We start from the raw sequence: 21,841 nt of genomic DNA, 5'->3' as shown, positions 1-21,841 counted from the left end.
GATCAACGGGATTCAGGGAGGGTTAAGTGAGAGAGAGCTGTGTCCTGAGATGAAGGGGGAAGCGGGCACGGCAGGAGCAGCACAGATTCTTACGTGCTGTGGGGTTTGGCTGTTTCCTAAGGCTTTCGGGCAGGGAGTGAATTGGCCTGTTGATCTCCTAGAAGGTCACTGTCTGTGTGGAGCTCACAGGGGCCCAGAGAGAGCTGCAGCCAGAGAAACCTGTAGGGAGAAGGTGGAAACAACATGTTCGCGGGGTAAGGTCAATACTGATGCCAGAGATCAGGCCATCAGACAGTGATGATGGGCCAGAAATGCTGAAGCTTTCAGAAATGGGCTTGACTCTTTAGAAGAAGCCCAAGGTTATAGGAAAACATCTGTGGATAGACTTTAGAGAACGAATATTTCCCCACTGACTTATTTTTAGTGATGGCTCTCTCTTCATTGTTTGATTTTCTCTTGGCAATGCTTCCAAACCCTTTCCTCTGGCCACCCTTCCCTTCCTTATCAATCACAGTGACCTATAAAGAAAAACTTAACTACAGTGAAGAGGCTGCTATTTAAAGGAGCTTCTGAAATGAAGCGTTCCTTCTCCTTTGTTTTGTAAGCTTCAACAGCAGTGTTCACGGGGCGACCGCACGTGTGTTAACCAGGGCAAGACTCGCTGCCACCATGACAAATGTAAAGCACGAGTGACACAGGTGGGCGGGCCCTCGGCTCCATGCAGACACTCAGGGCCTGGTGGATGGAGCTGGGGCTCTGGGAGCTGCACTATCTAGAGCACATGCTCCCCAGCAAAGTAGAAGAAAGAGGTGATGAAGCCCCCAATTTTAATCGCCTCAGCTCAGAAAGGGCACCCATCACTTCCACTTCTGGTCCGTGGGCCTCATCCGAGTGGTGAGAAAGGCTGAGAAATGCATTTGAAGAATCCGTTGCTGAGCCCTGTTGCTGCACAGTCTATCTACAAAACATCAAGAAGCAAAAAGGAGAGGAAATCACGTGGAATTTGCTAAGTGCCTTCTCAGCGTCAGGCACGGTGACTTTTGTCCCCATATTCATTTTCTGTTGCTGTGTCACAGGTCATCACAGACTCAGGTGCTTCATACAGCCGCCATTCACAGACTCCCAGCCCTGCAGGGCAAATGTCCCGTGGTGCCCCTGGGCGCTCTGCTCAAGGTCTCCAAGCTGAGATCTAGGTGTTGTTCAGGCGGGCTCTTCTTGGGGCCTCTGGAAAGGATCCACCCTGAGTTCTTTCAGGTCGTTGGCTGGATCCAGGTCCTTGCAGCGGGGCACTGAGGGGTCTCTCAGCTCCTTCGTCTTCAAAACCAACAGCATACGTGGACTCCTCTTCGTGCTTCGAATCTCTGTGACTTCTCCTTCTGCCACCAGCCAGAGAAAACTCTGATTTTACAGAGGACACGTTAGGAGACTATCAGACCCCGGCGGGTCTCAGAAAGCTGGGTGGCGTCCTGCCCCCTGCTTCCCAGGCAGAGCCCTTGGGAGGAGAACAGCGGTCCCTGCAGTGGGTCAACCCTGGGCCTTTGTCATGCTCATCCAGCATGAAGCGGAAGGAGCAACTTGCCTCTGTGACCCCGAGTGCTGTGAACGTAACGCAGCCCCCAGGACGCCGGGGCGCGTGAAGGGGAACACAGGATCTCACCGCACTACCTGCGTGGACCAAGGGCAAAGGCCGAGATGAGATGCTGAACATCCTGGGGGGTGCTGATGTGAGCAGATGACAGTTCGGCCAGATGCTACCCGCCACCTGGCTCCTTGGTGGAATGTCAGCCCCCTGGGACTTGGGTGAAAGAAGCCACAGCCCCAGGGAGAAGAAAGGGGGAGTTTCCATCGTCCCAGCAGGATGTGATCTGGAAAGAGAAACCAAGGTGATATGTAGACAAATGGAAAGCACTGTACTTCTGCACACCTTGATGTTTGCAAGGTCTGCACGAGCTCCATCGCTGGGGAGTCACCGCCCACCCTGGAGGCAAGGAGTTCCCAAGGTCGTCCCGAAACAAAGCAGGACCCTACAGTCTTTCCCCCACGTCCTCTGCCTGCCTTTTGTCTGTGGACAAATTTTGGCCAAAGAATAAGTTTAATCAGAGAAGGGAGAAGATGCAGAAACAAAGGAAAGCACTCAAATGAGACCAAATAATAATAGTTTAGTCATTAAGCAGAGTCAAGGACCTTTAGTTCCTTCTCAAGGAGGAACCATATATTCTGAGCCACGTCCTGGGAGCCGTCCTGTAGGTACTGAAGCCCCACCAGGTGGGAGAAGTTAACCGCATGATGACCAGACTGTAGCCATGACAGAAGCTGCCACAATTCCAAGAGCTGGCCTCCAAGAAATGGGAGCAAAGCAACCCTGGAACTAAAGACTAACTGTACTTAAACCATCAAGATGACTCTGGTCAGATCACCACGTGACCAATGTCAAGATGACCGTCAGAGCTGACTGTGCTGTTTCTGCACGGAGCCCCCTCTCTCTGTCTATAAAAGCTCTTGCTCCCTGATTGTCAGGGGGATGTGGAGGGGAGTTGGCCTTTGGACAGGGGTCCACCCCTGTCCCCTCCCGCTGCCCAGTTACCGGCCTCCAAAATAAAGCAAACTTTCCTTTTCACCAACCTTGCTTCTTTATTGGCTGTTGAGCGGTGAGCGCCCGGACCCACTTTCGGTCACAATCCCAGTCCGCAGGTCAGTCCTTCCAACAACGCTGGCCTTCTGCATCCATCACAGAGAGAAATGGGCTTTTAACTTAAAAGGACGCATTCTTATTCAACAACTGTTTACGCATCTGCTAGCCGCCATCCTGGGCCCTGGAGGTGCTGCGAGGAACCAACCAGACGCGGAGCTTAGAATCTAACGGGGAAAAGACTCACGATAAATAAGGAAGAGGCAGAGGTGTTCGGTGCGGGAAGTGCTGCAGAGGAGCTGGGGCTGCGGGAGCCTGAGTGAGAGTTCAGACAGGCGGCCGGGGCGCCACTGAGAAGCGGACCTTTGAACATGACCTGAGGGAGTGGAGGGGGAAGCCGTGCGGACATCTGGGCTTGGGGGCTCCCAGGAGCGGACACAGCAAGCGCACAGGCCCTGGGATGACGCACGCCTGCCATTCGGGCATGGCAGGGACCCAGGGTCTAGAGTGGGGGGCCCACGGGGGTCCTTGTGGATGTGCTCAGAGGTGCTCCAGGACAGTGCTTTGCGGCCCTTAGGAGGGCTTCGGCGTTTACTCTGAGCGATAACAGGAGCTCCATTAGACTCCATCTCTGGAAATGCAAGAGGTAGACGCTGGGAGAAAACAAGAAGAATTAGGAATGTAACCCTCCGACGCATCCTGAGATTCTCGGAGACTTACGGGAGCATTTAAGACTCTGTTCCTAAGACAGCTATTTCAGTGTTCTGCAGTATCTTACCGTTTACCCTGCAGGAGATGATGTGATGACCAGAAACCTCACCGCCCGTCCGCCCTCAGGCAACGCCCCCTGCTGGCCGTCAGCGGTAACGCAGGCCAGGCGTTTCTCTTGAGCCCCCAGCCCGGAGGGGTACCCCGCTCCGCAGCGTGGGAGGGGGCAGGACTCTATTTCTTTCCATCTGATTCCTTCCCCCCAAGGGCAGCAGCTCTGCGGGGCGAGGCCAGGTGACTGTCTTTGACCACAGGCTCCAGGCAGCGCCTCTCGCTGGCTTCTCCTCGGATCCCCGACGGCGGCGGGGCGCGGAGCTGACCTCCAGGCTCCCCTCCCGCATGGGGAGGGCGCGAGGCAGGCTTCCCCGGGCGCCCCCGGGACCCGCAGAGCTGGTGCCTTCAGGGATGGGGGTGCCCACGTTGCCTTGGCGGGGGGCCCAGACCTGCGGCTGGCGGAAGGCGTCGCCTCCCTCAGGGTTTCGGCTGCCCGTTCAGGACACTCGGAGCCCTCGGGAGGCGGCAGGGGCGAGGTCCAGGGTTGGCTCGGCCTGGCTCTGCTCCTCTCTGTTCCCGCTCCGTCCAGCCCGGGAACATCTGCTCCACACCCAACCTCCAGGCCATTCAGGGTTCCGGTTAAAGGGCAAAGGTGCCCTTTCTGGGTCCTGCCCAGTGCTGGCGTCCCCGGACGTCCTACCACGTGTGCCCCCCGCTGGTCGCCTCAGCCTGTGTTAAGTGCCCGTGTGCCTCAGCCGTGGTGTGCTAGGGCCTCCATGGGAGCGTGCCCACATTCACGCAGGGGCAAGGGGCATCTGTGGGCTGTGCTGTGTCCACGTGTGAGCTCAGGACCACCCCTGCCTGGACTGGATAGTGTTCCCCCCGAATTCCTATGCCGAAGCCCTAATCTCCAGTGTGACTGTGTGTGGACGTAGGACCTTTAAGGCAGTGATGAAGGTTGAATGAGGTCATAAGGGTGGGCTGGTGTTCTCGTGAGAAGAGGCACGGACGCCGGGGGGACACCTGCACAGGGAAAAGGCCGTGAGAGACACAGCGAGAAGGCAGCCGTCTGCAAGCCCGGGAGGGGGCCTGCTGCAGACGCCAACCTGCCGACACTTGACCTTGGATTTCCAGCCTGCGGTAACTGACAAAAGAAATGTCCGCGGTTCAAGCCTCCCAGTCCGGGGTGTTTTGTCCCGGCAGCCCGAACAGACTAACACAATTCCCCTGTGCTTTTCTGATGGGATGTCTAACAATGGGAAGCGAGAGAGACGGTCTATTCTAAGACATTCTCACTCAGAGTGAGGCAGAGAGGCTGGGATGGGAGGGAAAGGCAGGAAATAGGACAGGAGCAAAGGCTGACTGCTGTTGTCAAGACCCCCCAGGACCTCTGTCCTATGGGTTGCATCCTGCTTCCTTTTCCTAATTGTCATCAGGAGCCTGCAGCGGGGCCCAGTGACCCACCGTGGCCTCCCATTTGCCAAGAGAAGACTCCCCCAGGTCGGAGCTTACGCAGCTAACTCCCCTGCAGCTGGAGCTCTCCCCCGGCCCAGGCAAGCATTTGTGGGTGAGCACGTGCTTTCCCTTTGGAGTTGAAAACGCTGGCATCCCAGGCAGGCCTGTGTTAAGCCGGGGCTGGGCACAAATAGCTCCCTGCGTTGTTCAGCCACTGCAGAGATCCATGTGCCCTTTAAAAATAGCAGCGCCGTGCTAGAAATGTTCAAGAGAAGACACGTTGGGTGTGTGTGTGTCTGCCACGCCCTCTTCTATCTTCGTTCTGAGATACAAAATTAGAGCCTTGCGGAAGGGAAAGGGGAAAGAAGATGATTAACACACAGCCGTGCCCACGCTTACCCCACCACCTCTTTTCAGACTGATACCCCACACACCCTGCCTAGAGACAGTGCTTAGCAAGAACGTGCCTTCTCCAAACCACTAGGAGGCACCCATAAAGGAATCTGTCTGAAAATAAATGAGTAGACTTAAAACTCAGCCTTCCTGGTTGAGATCAGTTGAAAAAAGCTACACTGGGTCTGAGGGAGAAAGAGGGAGAGAGTGGAGAGATTTCACTAATGGACAGGAAATGCTTTTCAAGGCAAAATCTCTCTCCTCCAAGCTGCCTTGAAGCCACGAAGCTACCTTCTTGGATGGGAACAGAGCAGGGTGGGGGGAACGCTGGGGCCTGGAGCTGGGGCAACACCCTCACCCCAACACACACACACACACACACACACACACACACACACACACACACACACACACACACACACTGCTCTGCAGGCCTGACTCAGCCCAGGGCCACTGTGTAACCAGCACAAGGGCGTGGACTCAACATGAAAGAGGTCCCCAGGCACTCGGACCCTTGTCAGCAAAAATAGTGGTGCTTGGAAGCGACAGCTGGGATGGTTGGAATTGTAACGAGAAATTCCAAGAGGGCTGGACTCTTCTAGGGGAGGCTGTGAGTTGAGATGGGGACAGATGTACCATCGAGGGAGAGAAAAATGTTTAAAGAACCCTGTCATTCCCAACCATCAGCTCCAAGTTCTAAACTGAGAAAACTGCTATTTGCCTCAGAGAAAGAAAGGAGACGTGCAGCCACGAACACTGTATGTAGGCGGCGGCAGGCATCTCCCCTACGAGGGCCTTGAGACCTTTGTACAAATCAAGCGCCCTCGTTCCTACTGCTGTAGGCGGCGCTGCCCCTGCTCTCAGAAGCGGTTTTCCCGATGCCCCCGGTGGCTCCAAAAGCAAGCTGTTTCTGCTTGCATCCCTCATGCAAACAGACACTATACCTAAGGCTCGAGGTTAAGGGTCACTTCCTGCATTTGTTCTGCTGATATTTTTGCCGTTTCCTCGCCACCATTCGCTGCTTCCTGCCTCTTTCTCTCTTCTGCTCTCTAAGCGAAGAGTCCGTTACTGGGCACTTATTGCAACCGTCGACGAGATCCTAGGCTAGGAAGTGTGCAGAGGCTCTCATCCGATCTTCACAATCACCCTCCAGAAGGAGAGACTCTGAGCTTCAGTTTACAGAGGAGTAAATGTGGGCCCAGAGAGGTGCCTACCTTGACCGAGGCTGCACAGCTAATGCGCGTTAAGGCCAAGATTGCAGCCCTGTGCCCCTCTAAGCCGGCTCCCGCAGCCTCTCCAGGCCTGCCCGGGGCCCCAGGACGGAGCGGGAGTGGCTCTGGCAGAGAGTCCTGAAGGGGCACCGTGAGTCCCAGCAGGGCTGCGCTGCTAGATTTCCTGGATTTCCGAGCCAGCTCGTGCCGATCTGCCCTGGGGTGTGGGAACCCACGGCAGCCCCAGGACCCTGCTTTCCTGGGCACTTAACACTCAACACCACCATCAACGGTGAGATTCTGGTGAATCGAACAGTAACCCCTCCTACAGAAAGATCAGGGGCCCAAACCCAGTCACAAAGGTGAAAGCGGCCCCAGAGAGAAGGGGATGGCAACTTCTAACAAGATCAGACAGAAAGACAACTCTGTATATTTTTTTAAAAACTCAGCGGAAACTGCCAGCTCCCAGGTGGGAAGAAACGGTCTGGAGCCAGCCCGAGTCTGGGACACACTCATCGCGACCTCGCCGGCCCCTCCATCCACACCCTGGTCCCTCCAGCCACTGGAGGGTCACAGTTCCCGAGTGCAGAGTCCAGCAGCCGCCCAGGCCAGCGAGGGCTCGTTAGCCAAGGCCGTGCTCCTGTGATAGTGGTCAGAGCCCAGGGCCAAATAGGAGAAGGAATCCAGGTCAAGGTTGGGCTTTGAGCAGAGCTGACGGATTAATCTTTGTAGCAAGCGCTGAGTCTCAAATGCACCCAAATTCTTTAACATTCAGCTCCCAAAGCACACGATCTCCCCCAAACAAAGGTCGATTTGTAGACTTCCTTTGCCCTCAGCTTATTCCCCAATTTTGCCCACCATCTTCTAAAAATCGGTGAAAACTAATTTGGGTGACTTCCCTGAGTAGCTTGGAGAGGAGATAAGCCCAGGAGGGAGTCCAGGGAACCGTGGGATTCGTGTCACAATTAGGTCCCGTGGAGACACATTGATTTCTGCGATCGGGTTGCAGGTTAGGACTTGATGCAGCCACAGGCTCGGAGAGTTAGGGGTTCAAACCACAAGCCATGCATGGACCGGCACAGGCCGCTCAGCTCCGGGGGGGATCAAGCTTGGAAAAGATAGTGACAGTTTCAAGACCTGGAGCTGGCACCCTCAAGCTTCTGGAGGAGGAAAGGGAAAAGCGAGAAGTGTGTGTGGGGTGAGAAGGGGAGAGGAGGAGAGAGGCTGGGAGGGGGTCAAGGGGTGGGAAGTGGGGGGAGGAGAGAGGAGGGGAGGAGGGGGAGGAGGAGGAGGAGGAGAAGGAGGAGAAGGGGGAGAGGGAGAAGGGGGAGGGGGAGGGGGGGAGAAGGGGAGGAGGGAGGGGGTGGGGGAGGGAGACAGGGGAGGAGGGAGGGGAAGGGAGGAGGGGGAGAAGGGGGAGGGGAGGAGGGGAGAAGGGGGAGGGGAGGGGGAGGAGGAGGAGGAGGTGGAGAGAAGGGAAGGGGGCAGGAGAGGAAGGACAGGCTGACTTGTGTTCTTGAACCCAGGGCTTCCACGTTCCAATAGGAGTGCGTTCCCAGACCAGCAGGAGACCGCTGAAGCTGTGAAGCAGGAGGGCACTGTCTGCAGGACCAGCACCTGCGTGCTGCTTGTGCAGGTGACCCACCACCTCCCCCAGCCCGTGCCCAGGTCACGTGTGCTTACCAGCTGGCTGGAGGATTTGCTCCGTGAAAAGGGGCAGCTGGTCCTTCTTGGACTTGAGCATCTTTCTGGCTCCCCAGGAATGGAAGACATGCTTGTGGGTGAGGAGGAAGCCGATCATAGCAAATAAACCCATTTCTTGAGGACAAGCGTCGCCGTGGGATGGGCCTCTGTCCAGGGGAGGAGCAAGCCGCTTCCTGAACCTGTCTGTGACCCGGGGACATGGCGGGGTCTCGGCGGCTGTGGCTGATTCAGGTGCTTTGGCTGACCCGGCCCAGCTGGTTTGCTGCACTGTGGTGGCCTGGTTCAAGCAGCACTAAGACTGCCTTTTCTGGGGCCTCCATCAGTGGTGCTGACATTTCATACGCATGCTGGAATATATGCACAGGAATTTAAAATGTTCTGGGTAATAAAAGAAAGCCTCAAGAACACTAGCACTGTAAAACAGTGGCGTGAACATTGATATCACAATGATATTAAGGGAAAAATATCAAGAGCTTCACTGCTTCCTTTCCGAGCCTTTACTAAGACCAGAAGTGAAAAAGACTCCCTGTGACTTTAGCCTCCAGAGTGTAAACTTGGCCAATCTGTCAAGCAAATAACACGCAGTGACTGTGTGACTTTGGGTGGTGTTACTGGGCAAATATCAGAGAAATACGTCACTTGTTCCCAGGACGCAGGGCCTTTGGCACTTAAACCAGGACAGTCCAGGCAAACCGAGACTTGGTGTAACACACATCCAGGCCCAACCCAGGCTACATAATGAATTCCTGCCTGCTTGTCAAGGCTGGGATCTCCCCTCTGAGAAGGCCTGTGGCGCTGTGATCCATCCAAATGCTCTTCTGGTTTGTGGCACTCGTGACATGCTGTTCTTTTGTGCTCAGCTGTTCCAGATACGTCCACGAACTATAGCGCTAGCGTTGCCTGGGAACTTGTCAGAAATGCAGGATCCCAGCTTCAACCCTTAAATCTGCACATTTCACAAGGTCCCCAGGAGGTTGGTACAAAATTTGCAATGCCGTCCTAATTCTCCATTTGGTTTGAGAGGTGGACTTGTTTCTCCCAACCAGGGGTACAAACAGCCCCACAGAATGAGGGTCCCCTCCTGCCATGCTGGGTACAACGTGGGCACTCGGGCACCTTAACTGCTGGGACTGCATGGGGGACCCCAAAACGTGCTTGGGGGTCACCTCAGCCTCTCCCCTCACATCCTGTTCCCAGTTGCTTCTGAAGGAGTCTCATAGACCAAAGAACACGGGCATATATCGCAGTGAGTGCTGCTTATCTGCTTAAGGAGTCTGGACATTGTCACTCTTCTTGGCGACTTTGCGTCTGAACCCCTCCCTGTGGGAAGCGAGGTTCCCCAACCCTGAGTCTTGGTGGGAGACAAGCGATGCCAGATTTACATTTTCCTCCACGGCCCAAACTGTGAGTAGTGAGACCCCCCGAGAACGGCGTGTGCTCAAGTGCCAACTGAGAGTGTGGGCCTGTGACCTTGGCCTCACCCTTCAGACACTCCCCACACTGGACCAGGCAACCAGTCTCGCTGGAGCGGGGGGGCCACTGAGCAAGGTTCCAGGGGCAGAGAAGTGATCACAGTTCCAGCCAGGAGGGCGGAGCAAGTGGAGACCCCAGACCCACAGAGGAGATGGTGGGTCTCACCCTGGGCTGGTCCACGATGAGACGTTTCTGGGTGGCAATGACGTCTCTCAACCTGATTCTCAGATTTTCCAATTCTTTCAGCTTCTCAGTATACTTTCGGTAAATTTCTGCTTATGCAGTCAGTTCCTTTTAGGAGCACTGACTTGCAGGACATCGATGTTCACTTGTGAAGGTCAGGGCCTCCCTTTCTAAAGATCCTACTGGTAACGAGGAGGCAGGAGAAACCATGGGCTTCACGGAGACTAATTAGCGCCTGAGAGTCGAATCGAAACATTCTATCTTCTGCTTTCCTACCACATCCTGTAAGCGTGAACAAATCAGGGATCTGATTACGCTGGAAGACGTTCAGGCCAGTCCCAGGGACCTACGGAATATTGTACACATTGTACTCTTTCACACAGGAAAAGAGAGAGCCATCGTTATTTCTTTTTCACTTTGGAAACGGCTGGATCTGGCACACAGAACTCAGTCAATCCATCACAAATATGTACCAAACACCAACCATATGCAGACTTGGCTAAAACTTGACCCAGTCTGCTTGGCGGAGAACATGTGAACCTAGACTCATCAGCCCACAACTGGAATCAGTTAGACTGATTTGTGGTCTGCTTTAGAAAATTCTGAAAAATTGGATATCTTCGTAAACCTTCCATTCACCCTGCAGGGGTTTTTTTCCCCCTTCTTTTTGGGGGAAGTGAGAAAGAGAAGGAAAGAAATAGTGTCCTCTAAAGGGCTTATTCATCATGACCAGAGCTTCCTTGTTAAAAACAAAACAAAAACCTCAGAGAAAAAACTTATCCCTTACTGTCCAGGAATCAGCCACAATGAGCTTTTCTGGTGGAAACCTGCCCCTCATGGGCTAGGGGCATCGCACTGGTAAAGCCCATAGCAGCAGTAATCCCCTCCAGGAGCAGTGAATGGTGTTGCTTCTGAGCTTGGCTTCCAGGTAATGATAACGTAATGCCCAGGGTGACAGGTTTCTCACTCGAGGACCTTAAAAAGTGATTAGGGCGACAGAGAACAGAGACGCTCGCAGGGGACAAAGGTGGCGTCAGGAGAAATCAGCAAAGGCTACATGTAAAAAAGTATGTTTGAGGGAGGTACTGAGGGATGGGCAAGGGATTTGACTGGTGGTGGGAAGCATGGGGTAAAAGCATATTAAGAGGGTATCCTGTGAGGAGAGGGATGGAGGTGGAGAGAGTCTTGGGGGGCAGAAACGGGTCCAGTTTAACTGAGATACAGAGTGTGGAAAGGGACATCTTGGGGGAGCAAGCAGGAAGGGCAGATCTGCATCAAGGGTCCTTCAATGCCGTGTCAAGAGGTTTCAAAGAGAGTTTCAAAGTAACGGGGATCCTTTGAAGCCTTTGGGAGGGTTGCATCAGTCAGGATGGACTCAGCGCTGCTGCTGTAATAAACGACCACTAAACCCCGATGGCTTAAGACCGCAAGCTGGACTCGCCATGCATGTTACATTCAGCTGCAGGCTGCATCGCACACCGTCCTCACCCCAGGACTCAGGCCGGTGGGGTTGCTGCCGTCTGGGGCACGCCGGTCACTGTGGGAGAAGGAAAAGAAAAGCTCTGGAGGGTCTCACCCCAGCGCTTGAGTGTTCTGCCCAGACGTGACACTGCCCCTTCCAACAATACTTCTGAGAAGCTGGCCTTGACCCTGTTGCTGAGAAGCAGTGGCTGGGAGTGCCTTATGAGAGGCGCTGATGGTCAGGGTGTGGGTCCCAGCCGGATTCTCGGATGAACACCTGCTGGTAGGATGTAGGACTGAATGGATTTAAAGGATAATGGGGCACAGCTGCCTTCTGAAAGGCTGTTGCAACCATCCGGGTAGAAAAGAATTACCTGCTTATGTAGGAATGAAGAGAAGGGGACGAATGGACAAAATGTTACAGAAAAGGGTTTGTAGACTGGGCTGACCATCTGGACGAGGTGTTGAGGGCCAGGGAAGACTTGAAGACGCCCCCGATTTCCAGTCTGGAAGGCTCAGGACGGCAGTGCCAGGAGTTGGAACAGGGAATGGGGAGGGAGGACCCGTTCTCTGCGATGAAGTTGAGTTACCAATGGAGGAAAAAATGGTGCTTACCTGTTGTATTGCACAAAACGAAAGCAAAGCAGAACCCATTCAATTGGCAATCAACCCACGAGCACCTTGCCCTCGCCTTGCACAGCAGATCCGATGATTCATTGTGAAACGCTGCTGGGAAATCAGCCGTCCACAGCCTCCTCCGCAAGCAAGTTTTCTTTCTTTTTTTTCAGATGACTCAAACTTTTGCTCATTTCGACTGTTTTGAATGGAAAATGTCCGAGCTGTGTGTAGAGTGCCCGACTTATTGCCAGCTCCATTTAAAACAAGTGTCACATTCATCTCTGTCATCCCCACGTCATTCCTGATATTTTGGTTATGGAAGGTACTTGGACCGAATGAAGGAATTCAGCCTTTCATACCAACCCGGGGACACTCTTACGACATTGACTGCGTCCTCTTGATGCTTTAAGATGTGGCCCAGCGTGCGCAGTGCGTCCTGTAGACACATGTCTGCGTTGCGGGCCCCGCCCTCCCCTGCCGGCCTCTTGGCAATCGTGTACGGTTCCTGGAGACTCTCCCTGTGTTAACGTCCTTGCCCGAGGACCCAACGCCCAGCAAGCGAGGTGAGCAAAACTCTCATCTGAGTCCAGGCAGCACACGGAGTGAGAACAGAAGAACTTGTCTTGTGAGAAAAGCCACGAGCTTCAGTACCAGGAGGTAACGCGAGCAGCGGGCAGCTCCTCGGAGCAGGTAACACAGGCTGAGCGCTCCCCACCGAGGTCACACACGAGAGGCTTTGAGAGCATTTCTGTCTGGTCCCCCCGGGCCGCGCCTGGGCGGGTGAGGAGGAGATGGGCTTAGTGAGTCCCCACAGCTAACAGGTGACAGAATCAGGAGGCCAGCCTAGATTGCTGCACTCCAAAACCCGCACTTTGCAATGTGGTCTTACTGATTTCCTGGAGGCCTTTCTGCTTTCTCATTTTTCTCCCTTCCTCCTCTCCTCCTCTTTTTCTTTCCTCTCTCTCTCCTTCTCTTTCATTTTCAGTTATTTTGACACTCAAGGTTTTATTCTGGAGATGCAAATCTGCCAGAAACCTGAACTTCAGATATGTTATTTCTATGTGGTTTTATATTTGCCCTCAGGTCTAAAATTTGGCTGAGGACTTGGGGCGTGAGATACACTGTGAGAACTAGAAGAGATAATTCCTAACTCAGTGACCAATCACATGTAATGAAATGTTCGTAAGTCTTTAATTCCCAGCACCATCGGTGCATTCTCATTGCCCATCATATTAGCCTTTGGCACCAGTATCCTGTCTCGATCGGTTTCCAGATTGTACCCTTTGTACTGTTCCTGGAATGCCCCTCCCTCATGACCCCTCCATCAGAAATTATATTTAGTCTTCAAGACACAATTCAGGTGACAGCTTCTTCGAGATGTCTTTTCAAGCTCAAGCTACAATTAGTAGCCTCCTTCTGGGTCCCTTTTCTACTTGATGGGATCTCTCCACATGGATCTTTTATTTGTTCTTCTTCTAGAAGTTTGTGGTGGTGTGTTTTTCTCCCACAAAATTATGCCTGAGAGTCAAGAACAAGACCCCAAACCTTTCCTGGTTCTAGAAGGGTGTTAGGCCTCCTGTTGCTGTTAGCTGAAGTCTTCCTACGGGAAAAGACTATGTCTTTTAGCAAAATCATGTATAAAGTCCAACTCAGACAATGCCGCCTTGAAGAATTCTGTTCACTGTTGCTCTCTGATGCCACTGCCAGTAGGAAATTACTCCTCACAACATAAGCCTTGGGATGTGCTAAATGAAGCTGGAATTTCCTTGTCCTGTTCATGCTACAGCAGGCCAACATGGCATGGCATTTTGATTCGTCTCAGTAAGCTTCAAGATGTTTTACAATTCAAATTAATAAGCCTTCAAAATTCATTTCACTGGGACTTTATGAAGCCTGCTTTACTCTAATACAATAGTCAATGCAAGTGACTCTTTAGCTTATTTGCTTGAGAATATGACCTACACCAAAAATTACAGGAAAGATCAGCAAATTAAATTGGTAGCTGCACTTAAAGGTGTGTGGGACGTTGCCCACAAAACCTCAGCAGTAATGGCGCCAATATTTTTATGGCTCCCCAGTCAGTATAGGAAAGGTCAGCAAGCAGATCTTTTGAAAATAATCTTCAATTTTTCTTTTCACAAATGACCGATTCAACAATATGGACTGGAAATATACCTCGATAAAAACTTTCAAGGTTTGATGTGTGTTATTTACTTAATGAATTCAAATATTTATCGAATGCTTACTACGTACCAGACACAGTTCTAGGCACTTGGGACATAGTAGTATATAAACCAGGCAAAAATGCCTGCGTAGTGGAGCCTTTTGGACAGATCACCTACGCACTGGTAGGCCTGTTCGCATTCCTGGAACGTGGATTTTATTGTGCTCATTTTATTGATGATAGACTGAAGCTCCAGCAGAATAGGAAGCTTGATCAAGATCAAAATAGCCAGTCAACAGACAAGTCTGAATACACATCAGCTCTTTTGGTTGCAAGTCTTGCCTCTGCTGGATTTACATTTCCCAAAATTGTGTTCTTGAATGTTCCCCAGGGGGTAGGTGTTTCATGCAAATTAAGATTCCATATTCCAATATGTTTGGGAAATTCTTTTTGGTCACAGGTTGGGTTCTAGAAGCAGCTGCTGAGGTGCACTTTTGCACAGAAGAAGATTCTGAGGGCATGCTCTTAGGATCGACGCCTGCGGAAGAGAAGGGACGGGCTGGAAGCAGGATCAGACGGGGAGGGCGAGGGGCAGTGCAGTCTTATTGGTGGCCTCAGATGGGGCTGCAGGGATTGTGAAGATGAGGTGAGCCTGCAAAGCTGTCCTCAGTGTGGGGAAGCAGCCAGGCCTTTACACCCTCAGGCCAATCATTGTTTGGCTGTGGCCCATCCCCGGAAGGAAGCAAGACCTTGGACAAGGTAGCTCAGTTCAGCAGAGCCAATCACCAAAGCTGGCCAGCAGCTGAGGGGTGCCCCCAAGGGCACTGCCAGAAGCTGGGCAGTGAGTCCTCCTCCAAGGGGACATCTGGGGGGCACAACACAGCATCCAACAGACTGTGGTATCTGTAAGCACGAGATGAACTGAAACACAACAGTTTCTTCTACTGTTGTCTGCTTCAAGCCTTCAGAGGGCAAGTACATACCGTGCATCTCGAAGAGCGGAATTTACTGTGCAAACTTTTCCAAGTTTATTTAAGCTCAGAGTCCTTTTGGGGATCCATATTTTTTAACATTCTCAAAAAAATATACCTAGGATGCTTGTGTACCAGAAATCATCGTGCAATTGGACAAGCACAAAAAGAGAGAGAGGCAAGATGCAGTAGGGTGCAAAACTGACTCAAAACGGATCATAGACCTAAAACTCTAAACCTCTTAGAAGAAAGCATCATAAATGTAAATCTTTGTGATCTTGGTTTAGGCAATGGTTTTTTTTAGATATAATACCATAAGCACAAGTGACAAAAGATAAATAAATTGGACTTCATCAAAATTTTTAAATTTTGTCCTTCATAGAACACAATAAGGAAAGTAAAACAGTAACCTACCTAATAGGAGACTTGTATCCAGAATACGTGAGGAACAATTACAAGCCAACAATAAAAAGGCAAATAACTCAATTTTAAAATGGACAAAGAATTAAACATTTTTCAAGAAAAGGTTTACAAGTGGCCAATAAGCACATGAAAATATTCCCTCATGGAAATGTAAATCAAAACCACAGTGAGATACCACTTCATACCCAATAGGATGACAAAGTCAAAAAGACAGATAATAATAAGAGTTGGTGAGGATGTGGAGAAATGTGAACCCTCACACACTGCTGGTGGGATGTAAAATGGTGCAGCCACTTTGGAAAACAGCTTGGCAGTTCTTCAAAAGCTTAAACATAGAGTTACCATGTGACTCAGCAATTTGACTCCTCGATGGATACCCAAGAGAACTGAAACATATGTCCACACTAAAACATCTGCACAAATATTCATAGCAGCATTTTTAATAATAGCCTCAAAGTGGAGACACCCCAAATGTCTATCAACTGATAAATAGATAACCAAAATGGGGACTATTACTTGGCTATAAAAAAGAATGATGTAATGATACATGGGAGGGCCACGGACTTTGTCCACTGACACAAAGGAAGCTTGTCAGAGCTCTCTCGCAAGTGAAAAAAATCTCAAACTACGTTAAGAAACTTTTTAGAGGAGGGGCAGGAGAAATGTATCGGCTAGTGTAACTGGGAAACTGAGAGCTGGAGTTTGCTTCAAGCTCTCATCCGAGGAGACAAAATGGTACCCAGCAACCACAGAGTCTCCCCCTGCAATGCTTAGGAGTCCTGGCAGAAAGGCAGATGCTCTCTTCCAACATCTTTACAGCCACCAAAGGGAAGAATTTGATTAGTGCTGCTTGGGACACAGAGTTACTCCTGAACCAATCACGGGGTGCAAGAGAGCTGGGGTATTCTAACTGGCTGTCCTAATCATGTGCCTGTCCCTGTGGGGTGGGTATGTGGCGGAAGCCTTAGTGATTTGTAGTCTCCCAGGGGAGCTTGATGTAAAGGAGGAATGAGTGTGCAGATGAAAAAGAATATAGAAAAAAATGCAAAGAAAGAGACTTAGTAGAAGGATTAGTATGGCACCCTTTTTTTATCTGTAGTATTTTTTTTTAATTTATTTATTTTTTTATTTTTGGCTGTGTTGGGTCTTCGTTTCTGTGCGAGGGCTTTCTCTAGTTGTGGCAAGCGGGGGCCACTCTTCATCGCGGTGTGCGGGCCTCTCACTATCACGGCCTCTCTTGTTGCGGAGCACAGGCTCCAGACGCGCAGGCTCAGTAGTTGTGGCTCACGGGCCCAGTTGCTCCGCGGCATGTGGGATCCTCCCAGACCAGGGCTCGAACCCGTGTCCCCTGCATTGGCAGGCGGATTCTCAACCACTGCGCCACCAGGGAAGCCCTAGTTTTTAATGTCATTTCCTCCTACTACCAGATAGGATTAATCGTTACGCGCTCACAATAATCTAACTGTACTACCGTAATTTTATCTTCTACGGTGAAGATTAAGCAACCACGTTCCAATGGGCAATTACTGGTATAAAGAATTAATACAGACTCCAGTTTAAGGTTTAAGCCTTACTCAGAATTTCCTCCCTTCTGGATATTTTGGTTCATCTAACCTAGTCTAACCCATTCCACGATATCTTTTCACTGCCTTTCTTCCATAAACGCCCTCCTTGGCCATCAAAGAAATAGGTGCCTTTTCCCCACAGATCTGCTCTTTTGCATCTCAGTGGGCAGAATTACAGTTCTCCCAGTTGCCCAAGGCAGAAACTTGAAATCACCTTTAACCCCTCCCTGGACACCCAATCTATCATCTGTTACTGGAGGGATTGCCTCTGAACTGCTTTGACCATTGCCTTCTCCTCTCCATTCCCAGCGCCAGGGCAGTGATTTACCTCTTCATGATTTCTCAGCTGGATTACCGTAATAACCTCTCCTGGGTCTCCAACCTCCATCCCCTCAATCCACCCTTCAAACTGTGGCCACAGTGAACTTTCAAAAATGCAAGTAGGTCCACTCTGCCTTAATATCCTGCCCTCAAGAGATAACCGAGTGCCAGTTCCCTCGGACGTATACTCGCAAGTCTTCTGTACTAATGAAGTCACCCTGACCTCTAGAATATAGATAAAAGCGCTTCCAGCCCTCATCTCACAGGTATGGAAATGCAGTGCCCTCATTTCTCTTCTTCTTTATCTTAGAAACCGGACTCAGCTCTGGATCCAACTTCACCTTGATTTACCTGTTTCTTGCTTGGTCAGAATACCTTCAGTCTAACTGTATAGTATATGAAATTGGAAGTTCTGACTGACTCACCAAGATCCAATAAGTACCAGTTTCCAAGTGGGAACTTGTAAAAAGGATTAACCAAAAACTGGTTAAACTCTCAAGTCCCAGCCCTCACTTTGAGGCTCTAAAATAAGTCAAAAGTCGATTCGAAGAAGGAGGATATGTGAGAACAATTTCTTTGGAGAAAGCTGTACTAGGAGGCCTCCCCCCAAAGCAGGAAAGGTGGGGGGATGTGCCCCCATCACCTGCAGAGAACAGGTGGCTCCAGCTTTTCCCCAGAGACTTCAGGAGTGTCCCTGGATTTGGGGGTGGGTGACACAGTAGGCTAGGCTGTTGTCTGACTGTCCACTGAGAAATCTAAACGGGTGAGAAGACAGGCTAGCTAGCTGCTGACGGGCAGATCAGAACAGAGGTGGAGGCTCTGGGATCAGCCTGCGTGTGCAGAGTTTGTTGGGACAGATGGAATGAGAGGCTTTCCGTGGACCTGATGTGGGCAAGACCAAAAGCAGCCCAATGATGTCAGCTTAGGACAAGTTATCAAACTTTAACTAAAGCAGAGAAGGATCCACCCAGGTACGAGATCTCTGGAGTGGGCATTGGGGGGGCGAGAAACAGGGTCTCCAAACAACCCTCAAAAGTGCCCCACAAGATAAAGAGCTTTCAACAGCTGCCAACTTTCAGAAAGCCCAGAGCCATGTCATGACCGTGTCAGTTAAGTAAAAACTCTCTTTACTCCCATGACCCGTCCTCCACACTCCCCACTCCCTGCGAGCCTGCACCAGCCCCAGAAAGACAAAAGCTGGGGGACAAAGACTGAAGAAACCATTTCCCAAGAGGCAGGCCACCAGCAGGAAAGGAATTGCAACTTGGCATGACGTTGGACACTTTTATTGTTACATGGGATTAGCCATCAAGAATGGGAACTGTATTTTACAACTTAAAATGATGGGCAGAATTTTATTATTTAAGAAAAATTTTTTAAACAGTCACAAGACAGCTCAAATTTTAATCCAGCAACAGGAGAATAACTTCTCCCACTGAATAAATCTTAAAACACAATTGTGTTGTGGTTACATATCATAATCCTACTTGGTTAATGTACAAGTTACGTAATATGCCAGTTATATAACACTTCTCATAGGACTCTCCCCTTAGACCAGGGATTGGCAACTTTTCCTCTGTGGAAGGTCAGATAGGAAATATCTTAGCTTTTTTGAGCCCTAAAGTCTCTGTTGCAACTACTTAACTGCTGTTAAGGCTGCAAAAGCAGCCACAGATAATCCTTCAGTGAATGGGTGTGGCTGGTTCTAATAAAACTTTATTTGCAAACACAGGTGGAGGGCCAAATTGAGCTCCCGGGTCACGGCTTGGGGCATCCCTGCCCCAGACTGTAGGCTTCTTGAAGGCGGGAGCTCTGTTTGGCTCTTATTGTATCTGAAAGGCCCTGCACATCGTAGATGATAACAACCGGATGAAAAAATAGCAGTAGCTTCTCCATTAACTATAAGGCAGATCAGATTCAACTTAACCAATCCCTTTTGTTATCTTTTCATAAAGTCCCAAGAGAAAAGAGCTGGTGGTGTCCTTAGGGAGAAGAAGTGGAACTCAAAGAGATTTGACTGCAGTCAGAAGAAACTCTTTCTTTGAGGGCGACCCCGTGGTACCTCAGAGCAGCTCAGAGCAGGTAAGCTTATATAGGTTACAAAGAAGCCATAAGCTAGTACATCAAATTCTCTGCATAGGCTTATAACTCTATCACTAAGATTTAAGCTTCCCGTTGGACCTGCCTTATCTTCCTTATCTTTTTAAGATCGACCTGGCATGGTGTCCTGTACATAGGGGACAAAGATAAGTGGAACATAAATAAAGGTCAACTCTATTTATAAATAGCCAAACGGGTACTCAGAAATGCATATATCATCCAAGACAGCTTTTTACTGAGAAAGTGCTGTTCATTAGGAGGTGTGGTAGGAGAAGAAGGGATACAGAAGTTGGGATCCAGCGAACAGAAGGAAGCACCACCTGATGCCCAAGAGGTAGTTTTATCATTTGAAGGTTTTTTGTGAATTTATTTTAGCCCAGGTGTGACAGCATGGCATTTTGTTAATAATGTATATTTTTATTAAGATATTTTTCTTCGACTATGTTCATGGAACAAATAGGACTGGTATTTAGCTGCTGAGGTCTCTGCACTGTATAGAAATGATAGGTTTGTGCTTGAATTGTTCAGATCCAATTAAAATTAATTGAATACTCTCTATATTTGACATTGTATTAGATACGTCCACGCATGCAGTCTGGGCATGGAACATGGCCCAGTGTCTGGGTACACAGTCCTGAAGCTAGATGGCCGGGATTTGACCATGGGTTCCATCACTTACTAGCTGTGAGACCTTGAGTGAGTAACTTGCCCTCTCTGTGCTTCAGTCTTACAGATAGGGGTCTGTAAGATGGTGAAGAAAAATAGTTTCTGCATCGGAGGTTGTCGTGAGGATTCAATGATAGAATATGTGTTAAGTCCTTAACTTATTTGTTAAGTCCTTACATAGGTGCCTGGCACATAGTAAGCTCTCAAAAAATATTAGCTATTCTTGTCCTCCTATTTAATTGATCCTCCCAGCATTGCAGTGAGTTTGGTGTGATGACCCCATCTCACCAAAGAGGAAGCTGAGACTCAAGCGGTGACTTTCCCCTTGGTGACAAGGAGCCAGGAGTCAAGGACAACCGAGTTAAGTTCATTACACCAGGAGACCTCAAGGAGGATGGGGTCAAATACCGTAATACCTGCATCTCTAGCTTTGGTTCCAAATTTGCTTTAGAAAGAAATCTGTTCCCTGCACTGTGCCATTCCCATCTCCTCTAAAAGTTAAAATTATGTTTACGAGAACCTCCAAGTAGAGGTTCCATAGAAGTGTTAGATTTTCCTCAATAACAAAAGAATTTATTTTTCAAAAATAGCATTGCTTTGTTAGGAAGTGTGATAATAGTCATCTTTTTGGGTAGTGTCCCTGGCTACTATTCAAAGCCAAGCCCACTATCCTTTCATTGTTTTTTATTTTAGATCAGGAAAGACCTGAAATTTGGCTCTGAAAATTTCCTTAATTTGTAAGAAGAAATATTCCCCTGGAAGTCCACTTGTTAAGAGCAAAGAGGAAAAACAAAGCTCTAACAAGAAATGAACAGCCTTGAAACCACGGGGTTTTCAGAATTAAATTGCTGAATTTGCATGTCACATCCTTTCTTGGCCATTCTCTAGCTATATCTGCCAAAAGTAACAAAAATTTTTGCTCCAAGCAAAAATCTTCCTAGGTAGTGACACTGATAATACTTCCCCAAGCAGAGCCTCAGGGAGGCATCTGGGCCGAGCTTAAAGGCAGGGGTGAGCTGAATCATCTCCCCAGGGAGGGAGGGTTCTTTAAAGCAGTTTCAGACAGAGGAATAGTCACCTTCTGACCTCTGAACAGATTTCTCTGGAAATTTCCAGAATGTCTGCTTCCAGAAACATTTCTTCCTTTGTTTCATCGCCATCGAAAAGTACTTACACGACACGCGTTCACCTCTGGGGAAGCAGTAAAGATGCAGGGAGAGAAATCATACATATGGTCCCTATAGCCTTGGAACTTACAGTCTAAGATGCAAACATATGGAAAAAAGATACATGGACAGGAAGAGATCGTATGTCAATACATGGCCAGACATAAATTACAGTATTTCTATCATGTCTACCTAAACCTTTTCTCTTTCAGCTTCAGTTTCTCTTTATAACCGAGGGAAGGCAGGCCTTGCACTGAGCTCTAACATTCTATGAGCTGAGGATGAGTGAGCTTGGAAATTAGTGCAAGCTATGTAAACCCCAGTATAGCCGGCCCTGGCAGATAAAGGAAATCTACAACCTTCATAGATTATGGAAAAGACAAGCCTGCCTAAACTGTCAGAACGATGGGGAAAGAGATGGCTTCTGAACCTGAAGGAAGAAGCAACCCAAAAGTCCACGGACAGTTGGATGGATAAACAAAGCATGGTCTAGCCATACAACGGAATATTATTCAGTCTTAAAGAGGAAGTAAATTCTGACACATGCTTCGGCATGAATAAACCTTGAGGACATTA

The 21,841-nt window shown here is 49.8% G+C and overlaps 2 long non-coding RNA genes across 8 annotated transcripts in view; one reads left to right on the top strand and one right to left on the bottom strand.

Annotated features, from left to right (window-relative positions):
• The window catches only part of LOC309626748, a 25,767-nt gene extending 10,324 nt beyond the window's left edge, over positions 1 to 15,443 (bottom strand). Inside the window, exons 1-6 of one of the 3 annotated variants that reach the window (XR_014243388.1) lie at positions 11,887 to 11,979; positions 8,134 to 11,347; positions 7,959 to 8,030; positions 6,184 to 7,610; positions 2,623 to 5,188; positions 94 to 1,865 (exon numbers count right to left, since the gene is read on the bottom strand). This is a non-coding gene — a long non-coding RNA (uncharacterized lncRNA). Of the gene's footprint in view, positions 1 to 93; positions 1,866 to 2,622; positions 5,189 to 6,183; positions 7,611 to 7,958; positions 8,031 to 8,133; positions 11,348 to 11,886 lie in introns of all 3 variants that reach the window. The other 2 variants (XR_014243389.1, XR_014243387.1) reach the window with 2 other exon arrangements.
• On the top strand, positions 12,470 to 21,841 carry LOC309626749. Of its 5 annotated transcripts, none has more exons than XR_014243390.1 (3): positions 12,470 to 12,579; positions 17,322 to 17,599; positions 19,289 to 21,841. It is a non-coding gene; the product is annotated as an uncharacterized lncRNA (long non-coding RNA). The 5 variants fall into 5 exon arrangements; XR_014243391.1 differs by having other exon boundaries at positions 17,322 to 19,415; positions 20,010 to 21,841; XR_014243392.1 differs by having other exon boundaries at positions 17,322 to 19,767; positions 20,010 to 21,841.

The sequence above is a fragment of the Balaenoptera borealis genome (assembly GCF_965194805.1).
Source record: "Balaenoptera borealis genome assembly, chromosome: 3".
Classification (NCBI taxonomy): Eukaryota; Metazoa; Chordata; class Mammalia; order Artiodactyla; family Balaenopteridae; genus Balaenoptera; species Balaenoptera borealis.
This window is presented reverse-complemented; position numbering and strand designations above follow the sequence as displayed.